This window comes from Mus musculus, chromosome 11 (genome assembly GCF_000001635.26).
Source record: "Mus musculus strain C57BL/6J chromosome 11, GRCm38.p6 C57BL/6J".
NCBI lineage: Eukaryota > Metazoa > Chordata > Mammalia > Rodentia > Muridae > Mus > Mus musculus.
Window position 1 is genome coordinate 83149130 of NC_000077.6, and position 7177 is coordinate 83156306.

Here is a 7177-nt window from a genome sequence, read left to right on the forward strand (position 1 = left end):
CTTCCTTCAGCCATCAGTTGCCAATAGTTTCTCTAGGATGGAGCCTCATCATTTCCTCTTCTTGTTAGTCTCTTGTATTTCTCACTTTCTCTCTCTCTCTCTCTCTCTCTCTCTCTCTCTCTCTCTCTCTCTCTCTCCCTCCCTCCCTCTCTCTCTCTCTCTCTCTCTCTCTCTCTCTCTTTCTGTGTGTGTGTGTGTGTGTGTCATGCTAAGCACACATTTTACCACTATTTTCCAGCTCCATCTCTCAAATAATTTGTATCTTTGTCTCTACACAGTTTAACATTATGTCTACCTTTGCCAATCTTGCTTCACACTCTTTTGTAAATGTTTCATTTCCTCCTTGTTCAGCTTCACCATTTTCCAATGGAATCTGCAAGAAATTTGTCCAAGTCTTTCTGCTCTGGGTAGGGATGGAGCTTAGAGGTAGATGATTTACCAAGTATGTGTGAAATCTGGTGTCTCAGGTCTCTCACATATGAGCTATATATTTGCATGTATGTCATGAAGGTAGAAAGAGGGTAATTAGGGGAGGGGACAGATCTAAGGGAGCATAACGGGCCACAATTCAATATGTGAAAACTGCAAGAGCACTCCTTTATTTTTGGCATTAACTAAAGAGCATTAACAATCAAAAAAGTAAAATAAAGCCAGCCAGGCATGGTGGCACAGGCTTAGGGTGCCAACACTTGGGGGTGGGCATGTCCTTGTTGGTGACACAGCCAATTCAAGCACAGCCATGGACACCTGAGACCCCGTCTCACAACTAACGAAACCAGTGAATAGAGTTTAGGGTTCACACAAACATTTTTTGCCCCATTGCTCTGCAAGGAAGTTAGTGTTTCTCTGACACAGTGTCTCAGTCTGAAGCCAGAGCTCGTGAACCTCACATCGTCTGTAAAATGATGAGCATTGCCTAACAGGAAATCGCCCTTGCTCGTGGAAGGGCGGAGACAGAGGAGTTGGGAGGGTTGTGCTTTCCTTCCCGAGGAAATGGAAACTCTCAAAGGTGAGGAAACATAAATGAAACTAAGGCTCCACCTTATTCCTGAACTTGTGGTACCACAAAAGCACAGAATGGAGCTGTGTCTTTCTCAAACCTTCGAGCCTTTTCAGTCAGAGTCTGGCTCCTGAAGAAATCAGGCCCTCTGGAGCAATCTCCTCTTTCAATACTCCAACACTGTAGGATTGTTTTGTTAAATCCCTAGGCAAATTGTTTGCTCAAATTCTTTTGGCAAAGGGAAACAGATTCATATAGAATTATAAATATTTTGGATGGCAGGAGTTGGTGAATGTATGTAACTTGGCCATAGCAGGCACTGGAGCATACACGTTTATTTTCTGACAGGGGCAGCCCCCTACCTGTAGCCTGACAGTGAGATTCTCAGCTACACTTTCATTAACAGCCATGTGAGGCAAGGTGGGGTTTGGGTACTGCTCCCCAGATGAAATGATTGTCACCATAGAGAACTCAGTGAGCTGGGCATTTCAGCCCCTGTCCATTCAAACCCATGGTCCCTGTGGGCAGTGGAAGTGAGAAAGAAGATAAAAAATTTAGTGTCAGAGAAACAATAAATCCCACAGAAGAGTCTCTATCCACAGAGGAGCCTGATGAGAACGTTTACCAAGTGGACCCCAATGGTGAAAGTAAGCTACACCCCTAGACAGCAGGAATCAGTTTCAGAGATCCAACGACCCTATTCCCCTTTCACCATCAGCTCCCCTCCCTCCCTTTTTTCTTTTCTTTATGATAAGAAAGAGGGAGGTGTGTTGGCATTAGGAACTGGCAGTTCACCTCTGAATCCAGTGATGAGGGCGAGGCCACCCATAGGTGACAGGGACTCCGCCCCCCGCATCTGTTGCCATGGCAATTGTCACATATTCCCAGAATCCACCTGCTTTGTCTCCTACCTTTACCTGCTAGTGGTTATGTCATAGCCCAAGTAAAAGTCTGACCCATCCTAACCTCTTCCCCTTTCACTCTTCATCTTCATTTCCCCCTTTTGTCCTCCCCCCCCCCATAAACCTCTCCCATGGAACTGTACTGGTCTGGTGTGATCTGTCTGGACAAGCCTCGGTTCTAACACAACAGACCCAACCAGGAACAACACCATGTTCTATGGTTGTAATATGAACCTCAAAAACCAACCCCTGGCTCTGCATAGCCAGGGATTCATTCATGGCCCCCAGCCACAGCTTTAACTAAGATCTAACCATGACTCCAGGTGGCAGGGATGGCCCCTTACAAAAGGCTACTCCTTTCCGCCCTCCTGTCTCTAGTTCCATTTATCTTCTTTCTTTCTCATTGGACAATCACATACTTGAACATTGTGGTGGCTCGTGTTGCAGGCTGGTCTCGTGGGTGGCAAGCTCTGGGTGACATGCTCCATTCCTGCTGCCTGGTGTGGTAGAAACATGTGTCTATGTGTTCGTGCTGTGCACTGAAAGGCAGGTCTGAGGGTGGCATGGGTATCTGTAGGTGTCTGTCTGTCTTTCTTCCTCCTCCTGGGCTGTGCTACCAGTTTCAATTTGATTTTAGTTTAGTTTAATGACTCCTAGGCATGTGACACCTTTAGCCACCAAGCCAGACATCAAGCTAAGATGAACAATGCACTGCCATCTATCTGCTCTGCCCCAACTGAGATAAGAACACCAACAAGGCTTGAATGCCCATTTCCAGCTATGTGGAATGTGATACCAACTTCTGACCTCTCCAGACACCATACACACAAGTGACACAGAAACATGTGTACAAGGAAAACACTCAAACACATGAAATAACATAGATGAATCTAAATATATTTTAACCTTGTACAGCAAGGCTTGATGATTCTATATTGCAGTAGGAGTGCAATAGGTGTTAGTAAAACGAAGGGCTTACTAACTGGCTATGTAAGGTGCTCCAGTCAGCCTTAGCTACATCCAAGACCTTGACTTATTTATTTGTTTGTTTGTTATCAGATAGTTTCTTTATTTACATTTCAAGTGTTATCCCCTTTTCTAGTTTCCACTCTGAAAATCCCCTCTCCCCTCTCCAACACACCCACTCCTGCTTCCTGGTCCTGGCATTCCCCTATAATGGGGCATAGAATCTTCACAAGACTAAGGGCCTCTCTCCCATTGATGGCTGACTAGGCCATCCTCTGCTACATATGCAGCTAGAGCCCTGAGTCCTACTATGTGTTTTCTTTGGTTGGTGGTTTAGTCCCAGGGAGCTCTTGGGGTACTGGTTAGTTCATATTGTTGGTCCTCCTATAAGGCTACAAACCCCTTCAACTCCTTGGGTACTTTTTCTAGGGCTAATATCCAATATATATATATATATATATAAAGATGTTGGACTCCAGAAAACCAAATAACCCATTATGCCGCAGACCCTCTGGATCCCTGTGTCTGCGTAGGAAAGAGTCTCTAGAGTAGATGGGCAAGATTAGGATGTAGTGACAATCAGCCAATCACACAAGAGAGGTGTTGAATCTGAATGTAATTTTACAGTCGAGCCTCAGACTTTTTATAATACAGAGTAAATTGCAAATCATAACAGAATAAGGCACATTGAATTTTTCCAGGTGCAAAAGGAGTGACTTCAAACGGAACCAGATAAATGTTTAACACTAGAGATAGCACAGATGCAAAGGGAGTGACTACAAAGGGAATTTGTAGGGACCAGATAAATGTTTACCTTAGAGATTAGCACTTTCTGCCAGGCAAGAGTTTTACACTTAGAGTTAATAGCCCCAGGTGTTAACTCTTGATATGCCTCAAGACTAATGTAGTGTCACTGACCCCAAAATTATCTAGGCCTTGTTAATTCATATCTATAGCTGGAGACTGTCCATTTTCAGTATAGTATACTAATTTGCTCTTGGTATGGAATGTAGTCTGTAATATGAATTTCTATCTCAGTGAGAATATTAGACTCTATTTTCAGACACTGAATTAATGGCTAGTGCTTAATTAGTTACTGAATGGGTTAAGCTCCTTGCTGCTATCTGTAATCTAAGAACACTGGGAAAAGGCTTTAGCTATGTTGGAACACAATCTTAAAAGGCATTTACTATAAGGTAATGCTTAATAGAGTGCACGTGAATCTATACACTAGACTAATGTGGTGGAAATTTGATTATTATGGGTTAGGGAAAAAACGCCATAACTCTGGGAGGAAAATTTCCATGGAACTCTTATCCTCGTGGAACAGCTTCTAGGCTTTTCACCTGTCAAAACTGATCCATACTGGAGAGCTGGTTTCTGCCAGATATCCAGGAGAGTCCTAGAAATTCATTTCTCATGAGCAGCCTTTTGGCATTTCTGCCTCACAAGCTGACTCCACCAGAGTGCCCTGGCACCATTAAAAATGGGGTACAGAGATAAACAAAGAATTCTCAACTGAGGAATACCGAGTGGCTGAGAAGCACCTAAAAATGTTCAATATCCTTAATCATCAAGGAAATGCAAATGAAAACAACCCTGAGATTCTACCTCACACCAGTCAGAATGGCTTAGATCAAAAACTCAGGTGACAGCAGATGCTGGCGTGGATGTGGAGAAAGAGGAACACTCCTCCATTGCTGGTAGGATTTCAAGCTGGTACAACCACTCTGGAAATCAGTCTGGTGGTTCCTCAGAAAATTGGACATAGTACTACTGGAAGATCCAGCAATTCCTCTCCTGGGCATATAGCCAAAAGATGCTCCAACTTGTAATAAGGACACATACTCCACAATGTTCATAGTAGCCTTTTAAAAATAATATCCAGAAGCTGGAAAGAACCCAGATGTCCCTCAACAGAGGAATGGATACAGAAAATGTGATACATTCACGCAATGGAGTACTATGAGGCTATTAAAAACAATGAATTTATGAAATTCTTAGGCAAATGGATGGATCTGGAAGATATCATCCTGAGTGAGGTAACCCAATCACAAAAGAACACACATGATATTCACTCACTGATAAGTGGATATTAGTACAGAAACTCAGAATATCCAAGATACAATTTGCAAAACACATGAAACTCAAGAAGAAGGAAGACCAAAGTGTGAATACTTTGGTCCTTCTTAGAAGGGGGAACAAAATACCTATGGAAGGAGTTACAGAGACAAAGTTCAGAGCAGAGACTGAAGGAATGACCATCCAGATACTGCCCTACCTGGGGATCCATCCCATAAACAACCACCAAACCCAGACACTATTGCAGATGTCAACAAGAGCTTTCTGACAGGAGCCTGATATAGCTGTCTCCTGAGAGGCTCTGACAGTGCCTGGCAAATACAGAAGTGGATGCTCACAGTCGTCCATTGGGCAGAGCACAGGGTCCCCAATGAAGGACCTAGAGAAAGTACCCAAGATCTTGTCTTAAACAAGTAAACAAGATACAAAAGTGTTTGCTGAAGGTGTCACTTGGATCCCTATTCATGAATGCAGCCCCACCAAAGACAATCAATGTCTATATATGTTTATAGCTTAGTTCTCTCTGAGTTATTGCTGACATTTCTGGTTACTAACAATACACCTGAGGGTGGAGTCTAGCATGGTAGGGGTGGAGTGGTATTGAGAGGGTCTCTAGTTATGAGGATTAGATTGTGGGGTGACTGGTCACAGAGAGTGGTGAATGCTGGTTTTTTTAAAAGATTTATTTAATATATGTACGTACACTGTAGCTGTCTTTGGACACTCTGGAAGAAGAATGTCAGATCTTGTTACAGATAGTTGTGAGCCACCATGTGGTTGCTGGGATTTGAACTCAGGACCTTTGGAAGAGCAGTCAGTGCTCTTAACCACTGAGCCATCTCTCCAGCCCCTGAATGCTGTTTTTTATTCAAACCAGGACCCCAGACTGTGGGATGAAGCATGCATATCGGGGTGGGTCTGCCCTTCCAGCTAAACTTTTGGGAAACTTTCTCCCTGACAAAACTAGGTATGTTTCTTAGAAAACTCTAAGTGTAATCAGGTTGACAATGAAGGTTAAGCATCACACAGTTTTAAGTCATTCTTGGATTGTCATGTCCTCCCTTTGATTTTGCTGTCTTGGGAGCCAGTGTTATGAACTGAATGTGTCTCCGTGACTTGTAGGGTCCCACCCTGACATTCAGACATCTAGGCACTGATATGTGATAGGCAGGACATAGGCTGATTACCTCTGGCCAGCACCTCCTCCTTACTGTTCAGGAGGCCAGAGCTGATGGCTTCTGGTAGTTAACTCCTGCTGATAGCAGTAGTGGATTAGGAAAAGGAAGTTTAATCACTTGGGCTCTTTACTCTTTAACTCAGGGTGCTCACACTGGCTTAGCAGAGGATCAGAGCTCATTAACTCTTTGTGAGTGAGAGAGAAAGAAAAGGATAAAGAGTAAGTCATTCATACACACATATACACACTCCACCGGACAAATCATCAGATTCATCAATTTCACAAATGCACATCCATGCTTATGTACATACACACACACACACACAAACATATATATATATGTATGTGTATATATATATATATGTATGTGTATATATATATATATATATATATATATATATATATATATATATGTCTCAGGCTGGCTCAGTCTGAGTCCCTCAACCTGCAGGAGAAATCCGGGTCCTGATATTCAGGTGGGCAAGGAGTCGGTGAGTGACAAACAGACATGAACACAAGAGAGAGTGTAGGATCTGAATGTAATTTCTCAAAGCGAGCATCAGACTTATATTACAGAAGAAAACAAGGAAATTAGGTGATGCATTAAGGTAATCAGATGCATAACGACTCTTTAAACAAAACATAGAAATGCATACATAAAAGTTAGCAGGAACCAGGCAGTGTAACATCTGAGACAAAGTCAGCCCTATCTAAGGTCAGCTTATTCTTAGAAGCCAGGTGTGAGGTCTTTATGCCCCAGGGGCAAGGGCTTTCATACCCAAGCCATAGTTCCAATTCTGATTTATTGTTTAACCCACCACCAACCAGCTCTTAGTAAATACCTAACTATGTTATTGCTCTGGGCTAGTGAAAATATGTGCTAGGGAGTTCTGCTCTTGCTAACTTTTTCATGAATAGTGCAATACACTAGTACTTCCTTAAACCACAGCCCAGTCTTTTTCCTAAACCTTTGTAAATTCCTATATATGGGAGTGACTCAGCTGTATTCTAAATTGTTTGTGGGGGACCTCCATTACCAGAGGAGCCCAC